The sequence below is a fragment of the Lichenostomus cassidix genome, chromosome 6 (genome assembly GCF_008360975.1).
Source record: "Lichenostomus cassidix isolate B80296 chromosome 6, HeHo_3.0, whole genome shotgun sequence".
In the NCBI taxonomy this organism is placed as follows: Eukaryota; Metazoa; Chordata; class Aves; order Passeriformes; family Meliphagidae; genus Lichenostomus; species Lichenostomus cassidix.
The window spans coordinates 33,342,297-33,363,122 of record NC_139487.1 but is presented as its reverse complement, the minus strand read 5'-3'; the positions used below and the strand labels follow the sequence as shown (position 1 = coordinate 33,363,122).

At 46.6% G+C, this 20,826-nt stretch overlaps 1 protein-coding gene across 3 annotated transcripts in view; it reads right to left on the bottom strand.

Moving 5' to 3' along the window:
* PRKG1 (protein kinase cGMP-dependent 1) overlaps positions 1–20,826 on the bottom strand; it is a 295,495-nt gene that overhangs the window by 160,237 nt on the left and 114,432 nt on the right. The window lies entirely within an intron of this gene.

Genomic DNA, 20,826 nt, shown 5'->3' with positions numbered 1-20,826 from the left:
ATATTCATGATTTTACCTATAACACTGTGTCTTTGGGGTACTGAGGTATGTGTGTTTGGTGGAAACAATTCCCACACACCCAGTGCACCGAATAAAGCAAATACCCACTGTTCTGACTTGGTCTCTGAAGTGTCTCTGAGCTCGACTGGGGCGAATCAACGAGAAACTCAGAAAAAGGTTAAAACCAACTGTTGCCCACAGAAACTTTCAGCACTTGAGGTTTTTTCAGTGGAGCAGCTGTACAGTCAGGAAATACAGTACACTAAACTCAGTGTGAACTTTGTTTCACGTATTACACTTTCGGGTGAAATTGCCCTCAATTTTTTGTGTTCAGAAAGGAAAGGTTTAGGTCTCTAACACCACACATGAAAGCGGTGGTGTAATTTTGCCCATTTTCCCTGAGAAACTAATCCCTGAGAACACTCATCCATGAATAACAGAACCATTACCAAAAAGAATATTGCTCTGACCCATGGCTATTATTTAATTCCCATCTCTCCACGCCCTTCCTTTCTGAATATCTCATTTTATGAGGGGTGATCTGCTTTATCAGCTTACCTGTACCATGCCAGGAGGGGATGTGTGAGGAGGAGTTAAAACCCAAGGCTGGATGGAAAGAAAGGAGCTCAGGACCAAGCTGGGAGGTTGGAAGTGACCAATCTTTTATATCTTGGAGGGTTGGAAAAGGCAGATTTGAAAAGCGAGAGGCAGGAGAAGGGAAGGAAGAAAGGACAGATGTGAGGGGACAGATGTGAGGGGGCTGTGGGGGATTCCCGCCGAAAAAAAGGGCGGGAAAAAAGAGCGGGAAAGAAGAGTGAAGGTTTCGAATCTTAGCCGTCGCTAAAAAGGCTCCCCTCACACCCCAAACTGGGAAACAGCTCAAGGGATCACAGAATACAATCACAGAACTGAAACACAGACTCATTTAGGCTGGAAAAATTGTTATTTATCAAACTACAAGTGGCTGTTCGGTAATGATTATGAGCTGAGTGTTACCCGGGCTGTGGGAGTGTAAAATGGTGGCAGCATTTTGTAGGATACAGGAGCTCAGAGTTGGGGGGGATTCAAACATCTTCATTACAAGTTAATTTCTATGATTATTTTTAGAAATGTTTGATTCATTGCTTCATATAAAGTATCATTCTAACAAGAAGCACAAAACCAGATGTTTACCTCAAGAATATCTCTATATCAACCTTCAGCAGGGCCTCACACACTTCTGAGATTCCTAAATTATTTTGAAGGATGTACTTTTTTGTTTAATAGAACTGAGCTGCAGCAGAGCTGAAATATATTTCAGCACATTTCTGCAAAAAGCCCTACAACAAAAACCTGCAAAGAGGATGACTTCACCTCACCTGTAGCTCATGGTTTCCAAAGACAGACAGACAATTCTGAGCAGCAGGAGAACACAGATCCATTTTTCCACATACACAAGAGAAGGACTGAACAGGACAGGAGCCCAGGGAAGGCTGCAGTTGAAAGGTGGAGTTATCCCATCTTTGGCACTGGAGAAGGGGCACAGGGAGGCTGCCCCTCTTCCACTGTGGTTCAGTAATAAATGTGCTTTTTAATTACAATTTACTGACCTGGAGAAAGCCTCCCATTCTCCTGCTGTGTAATTAAGCAATCTGGAACATTAAACACCTCACCATAAGATCCCCAAAACGTGGGCAAAATTCACTTCTCATGGATTTTAAAAGGTCAAAGGACTGCTGTAGGATTTTTCCCATTCTTTTCCTATCTTGCAGCCTACGCAGTGCAGTTTTCCACAGAGCAAAGAAAATGCTGTGATGAATCAATCAGGCAAAGGAACCAAATGAAATGCAACAACACAATACCGATCAATTAATGGAGATACATCTGCAGCTTGCCTTGGTATTTCCTTCAGACAAACACTAAATAATGCAATAGATGCTTCTCTCGAAGTAGGCAAATCAGAAAAAGCTGCATTTCAGTCTAAATATTGAGCATTATTGAATTCAACATTTTATTTCATTTACAGCTGAGCTGATTTTGGGGAGCTTTAGCTGGCATATAAACAAAGCACTGTTCTGTCAGCTGTAAGAAACTATTCCATAATGATGGGCAGTGCATATTATTTTTCAAATAGAGCATGAAATAAAAATTTCAGTGTCTTAAATACTCTAGTTCCAAGGGCTCCAGCCATTCCCTTTCCAGGATGAGCATGAGAAGGATCAATCAGAGTTAAGGATCAATACAAGAGATCAATGCCTCCAGAAACCACCAGTCTGCTCCCAACAGAAATACCTGCCAGAAATCCCTTTAACCACGCAGAACTCAAAATACTCTGGGTTCTGCAGACACCCGTAAGTCTCAGTGCTTTGCTTCTTTATCCTTGGACACTTCCAGGGATGGGGCAGCCACAGCTGCTCTTTGCAAACTGTGCCAGAGCCTCACCTCACCTTGTTGCTTTGCAAGATATTGGGGAGATAAACTAAACCTTCCTGAAATTATGCTTTTCCTATGAAAAACCGGTCCTAGGAGCTGGATTTCAACGATTCTTGTGGATATTCCATGAAATGCAAGGAAACAGCTTCCCTTGCTGCCCTGGTCCCCAGCACACACACACACACACCCCCGAGGCTTTCAGCCAGAGCCTCGCTTTCCCAAATTAAACCCTGCGTGCTAATTACATTGTAGTTGCAAATTTAATTGTGGAGCAATTAAAGTTTTAATTGCTAAGTGGCTACTTGACTTCCGAGGGTCCGATGAAGATCTGGTAACACTTGTGTTTGTTTGGAAACACCAACTGCTAATGGTCCGCATTATTCATGGAATTATTCACGGGGTTGTGCCCCAGCCGCTGGGAATCTTCTCCACGGCGGCTGTGGAGGAATATTAACAAAATTAAAATTAAAGGCAGGATTTAGGTTTAGAGTTGGGTTTTTTTCCCTTAAAATAGGCTGACACTGAATTGCTCCTGGTGCATCTCCATGCTGATTTCAGGAATCATGGAAATAGCACCTAGAAAATAAACTGTACCTGGAAAAGCATATAATGGTCTGGAAGGGACCTTAAAACTCATCTCATTCCACCCCCTGGCACGGGCAGGGATACCTCCCACTATCCCAGGCTGCTCCAACCTGGCCTTGGACACTTCCAGGGATGGGGAGCCTGTGCTCTGGTAAATTCCTGAATAACCTCCCCGGGATGCCAAGTTAAATAAGGATCATTTTAACCCCAGAAGAATAAAAATAGAGATGATTGAAGCACATCTGAACAAAGCAGGACCAATTTAATCCCCTAGAACACCACCAGCAAAGCACAGAGGTTTTGTTTTGTTGGAGACATTGAGGATTTGTCACTCTGAGTCCACCCAATGAAACTATTTATTTAAACAACATCTCTGGCTGAACTGCATCCATGTCCCTCAAATGAATGGAAGGATAAAGTAAATTGTACTCATGTGACTCCCTCAATCAGGAAGATCATTTCTTTCTCCCAATAATTAAATGCTCATTTTCTCTTTCCAGCCACAGAAGAAAACAGATGAAGTTGACCTGAGGAACTGTCAGCCTGTGTGGAATTTCTATAATAGACTAGATTTTTGCAATGCATTATCAGCTCTCCCTTTCTCCTCCCAGCAAGAGGGGAGAGGCACTTGCTGATTCGAGCCAAAATCTTCCATGACCCCCAAATCCAAACAAATCTTAATTTTAAAGGTACAGGAATTTCCAAGAGGGTATCTGAGAACCCCAAGTGCATTTCTATATAGTGGGAAGTTTCAATAACAGAGTTTATTCTTTGTCCAATAAAGCCTTTAACACCAGGAATGAGCCAGGGACAACTCTACCTTGTATTTCTCCATATCCAGGAGACACCATGGAGGCCTTATTCTCTTTTTTCAGTTGTCTATCCCGGCAATGCCTTTGAAACACGGATAAGAGCAATGGATTTTACCATTATTCACATTACTGGTCCCTTTTCAAGTCCTTTTTTCCTTAGAGGGAAAGAAACAAAGGCTGGTTCTCTCATGAAGGCACTAATTATTCATCACATTTCCACGCCAGGTTGAAAAATGAGGAATACAAAAAAGCAGGGCTCAGCACAAGCTCATGCATTCCTAGGATATAAATTTCATCAGCCAACTCCAAAAGCACCACGAGGGGTGGGAGGAGGATTCCCTCAATTCAGTGCAGGATTCCTGAATGACTGTTCAATATTTGATTTCATCTGTGCCTGTTTCACTCTTGGACTGCAGCTTGATTTGCTGGATGCCATTCAAGCTCTGCTCTCAAAACTGAGGGACGATTGTTTGCAGTAAGTTTTCTTTAGGAAATACCACTCTGCATCTGCAGATTTTCCTGAACAATGCAGAATATATTTCAAAAGTGGCGCCTGAGATGGAGCACAAGTTACCCTTCAACACAGTGGCAAGCCCCTCTGCACGTGGGAACTGTAAGCCCTGATAGGTTTATCCCTTACCCGAATTCAGGAAAGTTCTGACACAATAACTACAATATCAGTGAGGGGAAAAAAAATAATGCATCTTTTGCCAAATTTGAATTTGTTTTCCCATGCCAAATTGTTGCAAGAGTGCTTTGAATATGGAGAAAATAGCATTTGTCCTTGGATGTCTCCCTGGGAAAAGCCAAATAGGTTCTGACAGCATTTTCCAGACTGATTTTGTTTTAAGTTGGCACCGGCAACAGGAGTTGAAAGCAAACCCGTTTTGAGCTGAGCAACTGATTTTACCTCCTGTAAAACCCTCTGAGGGAGGCAGTCCCAATATGAAGGAACTGGGAGAGCCTCCCCAAAAACTGCCCACTGGAAATCCTCTTGTTTGGGGAGTATTTCCAGTGCCAGAGTTGATTTAGGAGAGTCTGACACCAGCACAAAGCTGTGCTGAGGTGCCCAAAAATCAGAAACTATTTACCAAGCTGGCCACACCTCCCTGGCAGGGACCTGCTGCCAAAAAATGACATCCTAAAACTGCTTTTTAACACTGGCTTTGAGAAACAGTTTTGAAACTGGGCTTGAAGCCATGAATCAACGTGTGCGACGTCTGCAGCCTGAAGCAGTGCCTTCAGTACCTCCTCTTGGACTGAAATCAAGGCACACTCCAGAGAAGGGATTACTGCAGATAAGAGCAGAGCTCCATCCCAGTTTCCACCCTGTGTTGAGAAGCAGGGAATCGAAAGAAAGGAGGTGATTGCCCAAATCTGTAACAGCAGCCCGGGGGCAGAGAGGGGCTGGGAGAACTGAGAGGGGCTGAAAAAAAGATAGAGAAACTTCCCCTGGGCTTTAAAGGTAGGGACTCAAACCCAGCTGAGAGACGGCCTGGAGCACTGAGAGTGTGGCAGCCTGTGGCGATCCCAGGATCACTGAGGCTGGAAAAAACCTCCAGGATCATCCAGTCCAAGCTGTGCCTGAGGCCCACCTTGTCACCAACCTGCCAATATTCTCCTTGCAAGGAGAAATGAAGAGTCCCTAATGAATTATCCCAGAAGAAATGCCTGTGCAGAGATGGCCATCCCTAACTATCTCCTCCTGTGACCTTCACAAGTGAACTCTGCAACCAGAGCAAAATAAATGGTTTTTTTCAGGTACCTCCTCTCTCCCAGAGAGAAAAATACCAAACTATTTTTCCCTCTGGGAGAACAGAAAAATAGTTCGGAATATTCTTCTTCTTCTTCTTCTTCTTCTTCTTCTTCTTCTTCTTCTTCGGATTGCATTACAGGTGGACCCACTGCCAAGGGGAGATGCACATCCTCAAAAACCACATAAAATATTGAAAAATAAATACACATCCATGTATGTGCCTTGTTTTTCCAAGACCTTTACAACTGTAATATAGCCCTGCTCAGGGGTATAGAGAGGTGACCTCCAGAACTCCAGCACAACCTTGATTCTCCTGTGACTCACAGACACACACAGAGTTTTCTGTCTGATGTAAGCTCTGTTGCAGTCTCTGTCTCATGCAGGATTGTGTCACCCCAGAGGGAGCACTGATCCCACACTCTCCCCCTCAGCTGGACAGCTCCCAAAAAATGAACAGCTCTGCCTGATTCATCAGGAGGCTGAGAAAAGGAGGGAGAAAGAAGTGTGGGACCACTGGGGAAAGCAACAGAAGGTGTGGTTTGCTCAGTTAGATTTTTGGGGAACTCAAGGAGTTAAGGTGAAACTGAAGAACCTGTGGGGAGTGGGAGATGCTGGCAGTTTATCCTCACACACTCCTCCTCATCCCATTCCAAAAACAGATCAAAGATGAGAGACGAGGTTCAGATTTACCCTGGATAAAATACTGAAAAGCCCAAATACCCTTCAGTCCTGTCTAATTTGCCTCACTCTTACCTTGCTAAATAGCAACTTTCAATCTCAAAAGCAAACAAACCCAAATGCAAACTGCTTTTCCCCCAAGCTTTCTGTGGAAGGACACAGCCTGCCCTGCTGAGCTGCAGTGTTTGTCCCAAATTTTGGCTCAGCACCTTTCACCTGGAATTATGGCTGCAATTCCATGAGTATAAATTGACCCCTTTTTTGGTACTCAAAGCCTTGTGCAAGCAAAACCCTGATTGATTGATTGATTGATTGATTTTTCAATCAATCTAAACCTTCTAAACAGTTAAGTTAAGTTAAGTTAGAACCTTCTAAAACAGTTAAGATAATCTCCCTTAAAAGACTGAGATGTTCCCAGTGGAATACACTAAGAAAGGACATATTTTGCTCACCTGCCCCAAACAGCTGTTAGATCCTGCCATTCAAATTCATTTCCTAATTGCAAACCTCCTCCCTTGCTTTTCAGAGCTCTCACTTTCATTTCCTGGCTTTTCAAAATATTTTGGAAGCATTTCAGCACAAGAGAAAACAGCCTTAAGCTGCCCCAGGGAAGGTTTAAATTGGATATTAGGAAATGTTTCTTCTCGAGAAGAGTGGTCAGGCATTGGAAGGGGCTGCTGCAAGAGGTGGAATTGCCGTCCCTGGAAGTGCTGAAAAGCCATGTGGATGTGGCACTGGGGACAGGGATCACTTGGCAGTGCTGGGTTAATGGTTGGGCTCGACACTGAAGGGCTTTTCCAGCCTTAATGATTCTATGTCAAAATGTTAACCACAAAAACCCCAACCGAAACCAAAAGGTGAAACTATAAACAAATAAAACAGGGGAGCTGACAAGTCAGTTTTAATTTACCCTTCAATTAAACTGAAAATCACATTTGATATGTGATGTGATCAGTGATATCAGGACATGCAGGCACTGCAACCTGATATCAAAGAACACAGACCAAATCCAGGTTTTAAGGTTTTAAGGGGTTGGGACCCCTTAAAACAGCACAAACTCATTCCCTTCTTTCCCTTTTTCCCAGGATAATCATGTGCCTGCAAGGCAGTGACCGAAGAACAGACACATTTAAAAACCCTGAGATAGCCACTTGATAAGGAAGCTGTAATTCACAGCAATAAAACCTAATATTGATTAAATTTTACACACCCATAACATTTGACACTGATCTGCAGGTGCACACCCACATCACCCTGCCTGGAACAGATCCCTCAGCTCAGTGCCAAACACCAACAGCTCTGCGTGGAAATCCAAAAAAACCTGCTCAGGGCAGATCCTGAATCGCTCTTGCAGCCTTGAAGGACTTCAAGGACCATGTCTGCAATCACCAGGGAAGTCTTTCCCTCCTCCAAGCCACACCACCATAACTGGGGAGGGTGTGTTATTTAGGCCAGTTTTAGCTGGATTCATCCAAATGCTCCAATGCCATAATACTTTGAAAAGCCACTGCACCTTCAGTGATGCTGCACATGCTCACAACTCCTTACTGTGCTAAATAACATGAAGAGATGGGTAAATCCCCCTGAGGGACACCTGGGGAGGAGGATTTATTTGGTCCTTCCAGCCCACAGTATTTTACCAAAGAGCCAAACCTTTTTCTCTCACAGTTCTCTGAGTACGAAGTGTCTGCAAGCCCACATTTCCCATTCCAGGCATCAGGTTCTCCCAGCAGAGCTCCTCTCTCCCCTGTTTTCCGTGTTTTCCTGCTAAACAAACACCTGGGACGAGGCTGAAGGGGCTGGCAGCTGGCAGGGAAGGCTGGGCAGGCAGAGCTCTCGCTTGAGTGACTCAGATGCAGCAGCAAAAGATCTCCAGTAAATCCATGTTTTCACCTGACACCTGCAATGAGCTGGGCTCTGAGTTACACAGAACCAGCAGCACTTGGGGGCTTTCATTCCTTGTCCAGGCACGAGGGGTTTGGAGGAGCTGATCAATAAAACTTGGCAGCGTTTCTGACAGCAAAGTGTTCCTGATAGAACAAGCACTTCAGAATTTCACTCTGCTCTTTCTCCCCTGAAGGCAGTAACGGAGCGATTTCTTTGGAAAACAAATCCTTTCCCATTTAATGAAAATAATTCTCCTCCAAGAGGAGCACTGCCATTCCCAACTACATTCAAAGCACAGTGAACAACTCCAGTTAAGCTTCTTCACTGGGAAAGAAAAGTTCAGGGAGGGCACTCGGGAGCTGCTTGCCTTCCCATTTTATCCTGCAGCCTCCCAGGGAGATGGATACCTGTGATTTCCTTATTTCACCCCAATATTTAGCCCACTTTGCACCTAACTCTGATTTAAGACCTCCGGAGCATCCTGTGGGAAAAGGAAGGACAGTTTAGAGCTTTTTCTTCTAGGAGGAGATGGGAAAATAACATCAGGGGCTCAACCCAAATTTGATTAAAAAATGCCAAGTGTATCATAAAGCATCCAGAAGAATCAAGAAGAGAAGCAGGAATATGAGCAAAGTGTAAGCAGCAAACAAAGTGGGATTCCCTGGAGACCCTCACAGGCCTGAGGGTTCAGGCATCACCACAGCATGGAAATGATGACACCTACATAATAATGACAGCACTGCTTTCAAAGATTCTGCTCCTTTATTGCCCCAATTCCCTCACTGTTTGTCCCACAAATGACTCTCCAGGAGAGCTTTTCGGGGGCTGTTTCCTTCCACAGAACTCCAAAAATCCAGAGTTCACTGGGAAACAGGGAAAGGCTGGGATGCAAAGAGAAAGCCAGGGCTTAAACCATACTAAAGCAGAGAATCCCCACGATGGTGTGGGTCGGAAGGGACCTTGAAGATCAAGACAAAGGGCTGTGAGGAAGTTTGGACCCATTTTTATACACTCTCGGGGAGCATCCACTTGGAAAATCCAGGTAGGAACAATTATTTATTCTTACAGGACTTGCTGGGTGATCACTGCTTAGAAGCACGAGCTCTCATTCCAAATCAAGGCTGACAAATGGGAAAATGACAAGATTGGAAACACCTTGTGATATAAAGGGACGTGATTTCTCTGTCAAACGCGTTTGAAGTCTCTTCTGAAAACACAACAAATTGAGTTTTAATTACTTTTGCATACATTGAGTCTGTGCTGAACTTTCAAGTAGCAAAGCTTCATTTCACTCACTGCCGCTGCAATTTGCACCACTCCAGGTTAATGCAATGTCTACTCCCTAAAAATGTGAAAGGCATTATTTTATGAGCTGCTGCTTCATGTTTGCAAATCAGCACGTCGGCTGGGCTCAGAAAATGTGATTTATTACTGTCTGGGACATGAGAGAGCAGCAGGAATGAGGCTCTGATGATAGAGGGAATACAGACTGACAAGTCCCATTTGCTTCTGAGCTCTGTCACCGGTCTTGACTGTGGAAAAGTGGGGAAAAAATCTGATATTGCTCTCTCTGGGCATGCAGAAAACAAAGCACCCAGATCTGATCATCTGCCTGCAAACAATTTCTCAATTGGCACAGGCAGTGGCTTCGTGTGACTTGGTGCCATGAAGAGACTTTTCCTCAGTATGCCAGGAAGTTTTAGTAATCCTGGAACATGAAAAGCCCAAGGGCCAAAGATTAAAGCCAGACTTTAGTAGCCAGGCCAAGAAAATCAGGGTAGGAGCTTGGAGTTTGGATGGGAAACAGGTTTGGCCTGGTTGGAATTATTTTCACATGGTAAACATCTGTTTCCATGCCCAAACCCCAGAGCTTGAACATTTCCTGCCTCCTCCATTCCCACACTGGATTCCTCCCACCTCAGAAGCTGAATCCCAAAATCACCCAATCCAACACAATCCTGGGCGGGAAGGGACCTTAAATCCCATCCAGTGCCACCCCTGCCATGGCAGGGACACCTTCCACTGTCCCAGGCTGCTCCAAACCCCAGTGTCCAACCTGGCCTTGGACACTGCCAGGGATCCAGGGGCAGCCACAGCTTCTCTGGGCACCCTGTGCCAGGGCCTGCCCACCCTGCCAGGGAACAATTCCTTCCCAATATCCCATCTCTCCCTGCCCTCTGGCAGTGGGAAGCCATTCCCTGGGTCCTGTCCCTCCATCCCTTGTCCCAAGTCCCTCTCCAGCTCTCTTGGAGCCCCTTTAGGCCCTGGAAGGAGCTCTGAGTCTCCCTGGAGCTTCTCCTCTTCAAGTTAGCACCCCCAGCTCTCCCAGCCTTTCCTCCCAGCAGAGCTGCTCCATTCCCCTGCCCGGCAGGGATTTGTCCCCAGCATGGATGCAAACACTCACACACAGACTTTTCTCATTCCTTCCCTTGCTAAACTTTTAACAACCTCCAGCACCCATTTCTTAGATGGCATGAGAAGAGCAAGGGCAGGATGAGCAGGGCTCTGAGAGTGCTCTGGGGGTGAAAACCAGAAGAGCTGCAAGAACTGATCCCTAATCAGTATAAACCAAACACAGCAGGGCCACAGAGTGAATGCTCACAAAAATAACAATCGAAGTTCACAGCAGACTGAAATCGCAGAGAGGAACATCGCTTAAGGACTGACAGACACAAAAGAGCTGGAAATGTTACAGATGAGAAAGGAAACATGGAACCACCCACAGAGCTCATCTGCTTTGCTTTCTTTTCTCTGTGAGTGCAGAGGGAGATGAGAGGAGGAGGACAAAAAGCCAAAGAGGGGTCCCAACGCTGAACTTTCACATGGATTTCTCCTCTGAGGGAGGTGATTTACTCCTTTTCATTGTACTTTCAAGAACCAGCTCCCAACTCTTTCCCAAGAGGATATATAAGCTTCTCTTCCATTGTGCAGTTTACATAAAGCTTTTTTTTTCACTCCTCCAAGTGGCTGCCTTTCTTCTGCAACCTGTGATTGCACTGACACTTCTTCAGGTTTTTAATATCAAGCACATAATATTCTCTTGAACACTAAAGGACAGGGAAACTGTGCCTTGCACAACACTGCAGAGCCATAAATTCAGATGATAAATTCAGGTGATGCTCACAGGTTTCTCCAGGGCTTGGTATTTGTCATCAAAGAGGTGCAAAGTCTCTCAAAGAGAAACCCAGTGAGGATATGCCAAACCCAGCCATGGGAGAAAGTTATCCTCCCCAAAAACCGATTTATCACGCTTTGGATGAGCGAGCCCCTTTCAACCAAGTGATGGTCTCATGATTGAGTATCACCTCCCCAACAGGATTTACCCTCTGGAAATGGAAAATGAAAAATTGCACTGTTGTAGTTGTTGATGAGTTGTTGATCCATCTTTGAGCTTTGGCCTGGGCAAATTTGATTGTAAGAAAAAACAACTGCAGCAGAAAACTTTTGCTGGGTAAAAGAGGTTATAACCAAGAGTAACCACCCAGAAACCCTCCTGCCAGGGAGGAGACTGCAGAGCCTCTGGGCACCATGTGCTCAGGGCTGGCAGTGCCCAGGGAAGAAGTTGTGCCTCCTGTGCAGGGGGAGCTCCCTGGGCTCAGTCGCTGCCGTTCCTCTGGTGCCATTGGTGCCCCCGGAGCAGAGGCTGGCCCTGCTCTGAGCTCCCTGCAGCCAGGGCCAGCCAGGCCTGAGGGCTCCTCTCAGCTGGGCTCCTCTGCAGGCTGAGCAGCCCCAGCTCCCTCAGCCTTTGCTGGACACCGAGATGCTGCAGCCTTGCTGAGCTGTGCAGCCTCTGCTGCCCCAATGCAGGAGCTCCTGTGCTGCTGGGCTGAGGATCCAGAGCTGCACAGCACTGCAGAGCTGCTCCAGGGCTGGGCACAGGGCAGCATCCCTGCCTGCCCTGCTGGCAATGCTCTTCCTGCTGCCCCCCACAGCACCACACGGATGGAGTCTGAAGGGGGAGAGGTGCATCCTACATTCCACACTTCCCACAAGGAAACGAGGACAGTGACTCCGAGCGGGACTCGGGTCTGGATGGCTCCTGCTGCCACTTTCTGGCTGTCAATAAGGAGGGCTCACTGCCAGAGGAGCTGCAGGGAGCTCACTGTGCTGCCAGCTGAAAAGGCGAGGTCTGAGCAGAGCCAGCCGCGTCCTGCTGAGCCATTAAGGAGCAGACAGAGCTGGCTGACAGAACAAACCTGCTCTCTGCTGCTCCTCCAGCCTCCCCCAGCCCCTGCTGCCTTCCCTGCTGCCAGCAGCAGCACAGCCACCACCAGCACCTCAGGGATTCCCGAGGGATTGGCACCTGTTCAATAAGGCTTGGAATCCCACCTGCCAGGCTGCCACTTGTCACAGGATGTGACTGTGCCAGGAGCTACCTGGAGGTTCCCCTGAGCCTGGAACAGCCCCCCAAGGATGCTGCCTGCCCACCTGCTGCTGCTGAAGGGGGACATCGCCAAGGCTGGAGGCTGGATCATTATTCCTCGGCAGATAATCCATCCCAGGGATCAGGATCAAGGAAAGGATCCCCTGGAGAACACTCTCACAAGGCACAGATCCCACAAACCCACAGTGTCCGACAGGGACAACGTGTTCATCGTGTTGCTCAGCAGCCACTTGGCCAAGAGCAGAAAGCACCAGGATTCTCCTCCCTCATCCCTCATGGAAAGCCTGGGAACAGCGAAGTATGGTTGTGACAACAAATATACCAAAGGGCTGGGACTAGGCACCAAAGGTTCAGACCCAGCCTGCCCAGAAAACAAGCTCATTTCTTACATTAATTATCTACTTTCATTGGGAGATGGGAAAAAAAAAATCCATCAGGCACTTCTAGGCATCTTTGGGAAATCAAAAGCACAGTCTTGTGTATTTGAGGGCAACGCATTTCAAGAAAGGGAAGATAGTTCTCCTTCCTGCCAGCAGTTTGTTTGCCAGCCTGCCGGCTGGATTTAGATTTCTATTTGGAGAGGAAACATTACTTTGGATACCTTGAGATGGCAAGATTCAAACAGCAAATAAAAACAGCAGGAGAAAAATGAAGCAGAGACACCTGTATGAATGGTCCAGCTAGAGCATACCCTGGGAGGAGGTGATGGAAACCACAAACACACCCAGAAATGCCAGTATAGCACGATTTGGGAGACAGAAAGTGATGGGAGAAACTCAAAGGATCCTTTCCCCTCCAGGACACCTCAGGCAGAGCTGTTTGCTCTGCTTTGCATTTGAAGTGTTGCATGTGCCCAAAGCACCAGACAGGTGGAGCTGGGAAAGTGCAGGGATGGGCAGTGGAGTACAGCAGCCTCGGGAAATTGGGAATTCCAATCAGACTCTCAGCCCTGGGCATTGTCTGAACATCCCTGGTTTGCACACAAGTAACTGGGCACGACAACTCCACCCTAAATTCCCCTTTTTACCCGAAAACCCTTTCCCCATTCTGCATCCCCAGATCCAGGCTCTCCTGTAAAGCCTTAAAAAGCACGAGAGGCAAAGATTGGAAGCATTCATTATATGCTTACCTAAATTAAATGCCATTATTTACATTTTCCTTAGTTGGATAATTGTGTTTCTGGGCAATTTGGAAAATAGGAATGTTGTGAAATAAAGGCATAATGTGCTTAATTTGATGCACCTGTTCCATCCCTGCTTCCCAGCAAGCAGGAAAGGCCTCCTCTTCGATTCCAGTGGTTTTGTTATTCCCACAACTTCAATTTCCTTTCTGCAATTAAATCCATTATAAGCCACACATGGATATATCCAATTCCCTTAAATTCCACTTCAGGGAAGAACAGGCAAGAGCTGAGGGAGCAAGAAGTTGTCTGGAAGGTTTTATAACACAAGTAAGTTTTGCATTAAAATTTTAAAACTGGAAGATTTTGTTACAAGTGCCTGTTTTTGCACTTTTCCAGAGCTTTTTGGTAGGAAAGGAAGTCATGGAAGATTTACTGCTCTGACTCCATGGACTCTTATCTCCCCCACACACACTTACAGGAGCAGCAATTCAGAAATAATTGAAACTCTGCTGCAGAACAAGAGCTACAAAGTCCTGATCAGCATCAGGAACATGAACCCCATTGAGGGGGAAAAATGGCAAAGATTTTCCCAGCAGCAGGCACAGCTTGTTTTACCTCTCTTGATTGTGGAGCTGCTCAGCCAAGATTTTTTAATATCAGTGCATTCAGAGGAGCCCAATTTCATCACAGACCACTCTGATTTTTCTCGTTTTTATTTGTGTTGAGCACGTAACTCCAAGGATGGGTTGTGGCATCAAGATCACCGTGGCACTTCTAATTTATGAGTTAAAACAGCAAACACCAAATGAGAGCTGATGATTTCCTTACATGTAGGAACCAATTAAGAGCAATTTATTACACAACATTTCTGAGGATTGCCACGAAGCTGCTGGCAGGGGGGAGCACATTAACTCACTATTTACACACTGTTTACTCACAGTTTGTCCTTGCATCTCCTCTCTACAAGCAGCTCTTCAGAGCACCTGAATTTGTTGGAGCAACAACTGCAGAGTTGTAACCTACCATTGATTTTTACTTAACCCATCTCCTGCTGGAATTGTTGCCTCGGAAAACAAAGCCTGCATTTTCTCCCGAGGTTTTTGCTTCATTTCTCAGCCTGGTTCATCCCAGAGATTTAACCCATGGATTGGACATACAACCCCTGGATCTGTCTATAATTTGGGGGGGTTTTGGTTCATTTTTCAGCCTGGTTCATCCCGGAGATTTAACCACAGATTGGACATACAACCCCCAAGGCTGTTGATAATTTTGGGGACATTGCAGCTTCTGGGCACAGGTCCCAAATCAATTCAGCTCAAGGAAGCTGAGGAACCACTGGCATCCAAATTCCATGTTCAGGAGAGGCAGATCCACATGGAAAGGGGGATGGATCTGCTTGGGGCCAGGCAGGAGTGAAGCACTGTCCAGCCCCACTGAGGATTATTCTCCCTCGGGCTATGGCAAAGGATGGGAAGCTGCAGATGGAAGCAACAAGTCCCAGAGGGCTGGGACTGGACAGACAGGGAGATTTGGGAAGATAAATCTCAGAGCTGCATGGACTTGTTGGATCCATCCCAGAACATCTGTCCCACCCTGCCTGGTGTGGTGCTGGGGAGCTGTCCTGCTGGGAAGTCACAGGACTTCCATCCCAACCTAAACCGACCTGAAATGTGGAATTTTGGGTCAAACTGGGACACAGAAATCCTGGATTTCAGCTTTGGCCAGAAGCAGCACCAGGGTAGGGAAGATTTTTAGTGCAGGTGAGGCCAGCCAGGGCCAAAAGCCGCTGCTTTGCGCGTGTTTGACTGGAGAACTTTAACAGCACTCCATTAACAGTTTGTTGTCCCAGTTTAATTGAGCACAAGCACTTAACATTTACTTTTCACAGGCACTTGAGCAGGGAAAACCAGCTCTCACTTTAAAGGCTACCGCTGCCAAATTCTTTAACTCCCAAAGACAAGCTCTTTGGCTAATCAATGAATAACCCATTTTTTTTGGTTATTCTGAGATCCATTCCCTACTCGTAGAGCCAACCTGGAGCAGAGAAATATCATATCAACTGAAGAAGAGCCCATGGCTAGGCAGGGAGCTGTTTTTACAGCCTGCCCTCCACCACTCAGACGTTACTGCAGCACGACTGCCTTTGCACTTCCATATTCAGGGAACAAAAGGAAAAAAGGAAGTTTAGGGTGCCAATTGATGCCTGCAGTGATTCTGGGAGCATTCACACACAGGGGCTGCTGAGACAGGAAAACATGGAAACATGAGGGAGATTTGGGCTTTGAGGAGGGGAAAAAGGGCCAAGGACGGAGTTTGGAGCAAGGTTTGGATCAGGGTTTGGGTTTGAACCTTGCCCAGGACCTGCACTAAAGCACTGCCACAGAGCTATGGCAGCATTTGAGCTCTCCTGTGCTTTCCCTTCCGCTGCTGCTACACAATGGCAGCTCCTCGTTTTTCCAAGGGAATCACTGGATCATTAACGTTGGAAAAGACCTCCAAGAACGTGGAGTTCTTGACTGAACACCACCAGAGCAAACAAAGCACAGCACAAAGTGCCCAGCCAGGAACAGCTGTGAGGAGCTGCAGGTGTTTGGAGCTGCGCAGCTTTTCCCACCGTTTTTTAATTCCCTGTTTTATGGATGTGTAATTCCCACGGCTGAATCCCAAGGAATTGTGTGTCTGCAACAGACTTTAAACTCTGTCGCAGCACCGAGTGAGAAAGGATGAGAACGGGATTTGCAAAACAGCAGCTCTGCCAAATTCAGACACAGAAAACATCACCACAAGGAACATTTTTGATGATTGGTTTTGCTCCTTGAGCCTGAAAGGCCGAAGTTATCTGAGAAGGAAAACCCATGGATGTATGAGGGGCACTAGGAGACACAGGTTTCACACAGAGCAATTCCCAGACCCTGTGAGCTCTGCCCCTTCCAGCTGATGACAAGTCACGATTTAAGGAGAAAAGCAGGGAGTTTCATTTCTACCCAACACAAATTCTGTGCAGCTGCTCTGCCTGACAGGAAGAAAAAAGAAGTAAAAAACCAAGGCGGGGTGGCTGTGAAATGATGCAATCACTCCTCATCGAAATGGCACATTAACAACCACAACCTCCAGTTCATCTCTCCCAATTTGTGTGTGCAGATTGTTAAAAGTCAGAGCTGGAGCTGCACACATCCTTCCGGGGAGGGAAATGAGGAATCCTGCCTAGGCAGCCCTTCACTGGGGGAGTTGGTTTCGCACCATTATCGATGAAACACAAATTCCTGAGTCCTCACATTTTGTTATTTCACTGTTTTCCCACTGCCAAAGTTCCTGCTGGCTTTGCCAGTGGGAAGCACAGGGCGTACTGACACTTCCAGGGATCCAGGGACAGCCACAGCTTGTGAGGAAAACTTGCTGCTATTAATTGACAGCAGTTCTGAAAGCTGAGGGAATGTTTTCTCTTGTTAAAGCAGCACCACGAGTTTTACAGAACGAGCACTTTGCTGGCAGAAAGCAACAACTTTAATAAACTGGGATGGTTTTCCTTGGCAAATCCTACCTCTGCTTGCCAATCAAGTGTGTTTTAGTCAACACTACAGCTAAACGATGGTTTTGGCTTTTGTTGCTCTCTGGTTTGGAGAACTTGGAGAAGCTGCCAGCTCAGTAAATATGGGGTGTGCAGAGCAGATGCTGTGATAGACATTAAAGGAGAACACACATTAATGGCTGATTTGTTATTTTACTGCCAGAGGTGGAATTTCATCCACTGCAATGCCAACATTTCTGCATCCAGCCCCAGCTGTGCAAGGTTTTGCCACCTCAGAGCACCAAATCCCACTGCAGAGCACCCCAGATTGTTTCCTAGCTAAGCTATTTTACCTAAATTTCTTTCAAAATATTATTAAAAGAGAGAAGTTTTGATTTAAAAAATAGCACTCATAGTTCTCTTTTATTTTGTGACGTAAACTATAACCATATTTCACAAATCCCAACTCCCCAGCCGACAGCCCTACATGACAAGGTTGACTGTCCTCTGTAATTCACAGATACAGCAGGAATTTTTAATTGGTATGTTAAATACAGGAAGGAACTAAACACAGCAGAAGACCCAAACTTTCCAGAACCTTTCCATGGCTTCTAATCCCATTAGAGCTGAAAAATCATGGATTAGTTTGGGTTGGAAGGGCCTTTAAAGCCCACCCATCCCACCCCTGCCATGGGCAGGAACACCTTCCACTGTCCCAGGCTGCTCCAAGCCCCATCCAGCCTGGTGTGGCAGAGAATTGTTGTTTTTCAGACTCCTAATCAGCACTCAGGGCACAAGCAGGAGTTAAAGAAAACATCTTTCATCTTCCTGAAGGATTCTGTGAGCACTGGAAGTGCCTCAGGCTCTGCACCACGCAGGGATCCTCACACTTCCCTCCCAAACCTCTCGCTTTTCCAAGGAAATAAAACCACTGGGAATTCAGGCAGAGAAGCACCCACAAATCAAACCCTGCCATTCCCTCCTTTGGATGGTGACAAACAGCCACCCGAGGAAAAGGACAAAAAGCAGTGTCTGCAAAAAACCCAGCCAGCTTTTCTTTTTATAAGGTTGTTTGTAACTCTTCAGGGCAGCTGAGAAATGCATCAGTGAGCTCAAGGAATTTGCTAAAAATTGCTAATTTTGGAGCCAAGCACATCCCAACACAGCACCTGGCAATGCAAACCTGGGAAGTCTTTTATTTCCCCCTCATTAAACAGAACCAAGAGTTTTCCTGGAATCATAGAATTCCAGAATGGTTTGGGTTGGAAGGGACTTTAAAGCCCATCCCATTCCACCCCCTGCCAAGCTACTTCCCCTTTTATCTCACACCCAGTTTTCCCAGTTTCCCCCTGGATTTAAGGTGGTGAAGGGCCCTGTGGAAGTGTGTGGGAAACAAAGGTGCAGGGGAAGGAGAAAGAAGTATTTTTGAAAAGACAGCAGCTGTCCCCTGAAATGAAAGGGATGATAGCACTGCCAGAGATTGATGAGATGTGTGAGGAGAGAAAACTCTGTGTGGGAGGCAGAGGCCATCAATAAAGGGAGAGGGGAAAATTTCCTGGAAGGGTACAAGAGCACAGAAATGCAGGTTTGCAGCTCCACAGGCCATGATTCCTCAGGAAATCTCTCCCTGGGGGCTGCCAACCAGAGGGATTCCTGCAGAGCCCCCAGCTCTGCCTGTGCCGGGCATGGACACACCAGGAACAGCAGGAATTCCTGCCCAGGAGCTCCCATTCCCTGCTGTCTGTGCCAGGGGAGCACAGCCAGGGAGCCTGGAGACTTCAGCTCTGCCCCCACCCTCAGCAGCTCCAGCTCAGCTCCAGCGCAGCTCCAGCCACAGCAATTTGCTCAATATTTGGGCAAAACCCCAAAAATGAGGTGGTGATGAAGCCAGAGGGAAGGAACCCACAGAATATCTCTCCTTTCCTTGTGTTTTGAAGAGTGGAAAACAAAAATGGTAACATTTCAGGCGGATTCCTCGTGCCTGATGCACTGATGTGATCAAACAGGACAGGGACCTTATTTTGGTATTAAATGCTGGTTTAGCTCAGCACATCACCAGCACTTCCTTGATTTATTTTCTTCATCTCCAGCAAACAAAAGATTTCAATGATTCCTCTTGTAAATCCTGTGCTTGCACTGTCAACATGCAGCCTTGGAAAGCAACAGGTAGACACAGAAAACCAAAAGGAGCCCTTGTTTTGGTCCTGATTAATTAGCCCAGCTAATTACAGCCAGCTGAGGCACTCCTGGATGTTCCAGGGGACAGGGGCTGCTGGCACTTCACAGAGATCCCATGTCAGTGGTACCCAGAGATCTGAGCAGCAATGGCTTCTCCAACCTCAAAGCATATAAAAAAGGGAAAAGAAAATTAAAGCAGCCCTCAAATTACCTGAAAGTTACTCATTTTCTGTCTTCTTTTATTACTGCAGAGCACCCTGCAGCTTTTTCAAACACTACCATGACCCAGGTCCTTAAAACCAGCAGCCTTAAACCCAACAGACTCAGCCAAAGCCAAGAGGAGCAAGAGCTTTCAGCTTTTTTCCCCACAGAGTTGTAATAAATCAAATGTTTTAACTGGATGTCATCAAACAAAATGCTTGAAGTGATGTTCAGAGTGTCTTAATGACCTTTGGATTTCAAGCTGGCCACAGGAGAAACACCAAAATCCAGATGGGCTTCAGCCAGGAATGAGGTCAGAGGCTGGGGAGAGGGCAGGTTCAAAAGCAAAACACAAAATGATGATTTCTGTCCTCGAGCTGAGGGAAACAGAGCGGGAGAACAAAGTCTTCAACTCCAGACTGCATTTTACTGGCACTGGTATAGTAACAATTCCAGCATGGACCAGTGGCAATCATGGATCCAGCCCAGGGAATCACACAGCCTTTTGCCAGCCACACCACCCAGCTGACAGAAAGCAGATTGAATCCCAGAATCCCAGAGTGGTTTGGGTGGGAAGGGACCTTAAAGTCCACCTCATTCCAACCCCTGCCATGGGCAGGGACATCTCCCACTGTCCCAGGCTGCTCCAAGCCCTGTCCAGCCTGGCCTTGGACACTTCCAGGGATGGACATAGCTGCAGGATTTGCCCTTCCAAGCTTCCCACACGCCCATGCCAGAAAATTCCTTGCTTTTGTGACCAGGGCTCTCCCATCCCTGCATCAAAAAGCCATTTATAACTTATTCCAACATTGCCATTCACTGTCATATCTACTCCAGGTGTTACAACTCCAGCAGAAAGGGTTCCTGGGAAGTGGGTGACGTTCCTTTAGGATATATGAAATGAGCTGTCAAAGCCCAAGCACAGATCCTACATTCACAGGGCTCACAACTCCCACTCAGTGCTTTGAACTTCAATTGGGCTTGAACCAGCCTCCCTCGTCAGAAACCTTTCATTTCTGCAGGGCTCACAACGAAAACACTCCGATTCCAACCCAAATCCCTCAGGATAAGTTGCCTCTCTGATTTTTGACTGGATGCAAGAGCAAGATTAGAGGTTTGCCAGTCCCAGATCTGCCTACACCTTGTCAGCTCCTCGACTTCAGTACAAGCCCACAAAGGAACAAACAGCACCCCAGAGATGCTCCTGGCAGCAGGGACTGGGGGTGCTGGGGGCACAAACCCCTTCCTGCTCAGCCCATTCCTTCACAAGGGAGAGAGAAAGCCCAAAACTCGGGATCATGG